The sequence below is a fragment of the Pteropus alecto genome, unplaced genomic scaffold (genome assembly GCF_000325575.1).
Source record: "Pteropus alecto unplaced genomic scaffold, ASM32557v1 scaffold224, whole genome shotgun sequence".
NCBI lineage: Eukaryota > Metazoa > Chordata > Mammalia > Chiroptera > Pteropodidae > Pteropus > Pteropus alecto.
The window spans coordinates 4,084,928-4,085,203 of NW_006436289.1; the positions used below are offsets into that span (position 1 = coordinate 4,084,928).

General features: G+C 38.8%; 1 protein-coding gene across 1 annotated transcript in view; it reads left to right on the forward strand.

The window, feature by feature from the left end:
* Window positions 1–276, forward strand: part of TMPRSS5 (transmembrane serine protease 5) — a 33,190-nt gene that overhangs the window by 1,330 nt on the left and 31,584 nt on the right. The window lies entirely within an intron of this gene.

A 276-nucleotide genomic window follows, 5' to 3' on the forward strand; every position in this document is an offset into this window, starting at 1 on the left:
AGGCTTGAGTTATTTAGTGCATCTGTGGGCCAACTGGAAAAACTCTCTTCCCAAATAACAATCAGAAACCATACAAATGACTTTGAGAAATGAAGTTCAAGAAAATTTCCCCCAGATTTTAGTAAAATGAGAAGTTTTGGTTAAGGCAAGATTGCAAACAACTTAAATCCATAAGGCGACACTAATAGAGGCTCCTGTTACTATGTGGCTCCTAAATTGGTGACATGTTCCACGATCATTTTGCACAGAGGTTTCTCTGAAATGGACATCCTCCAG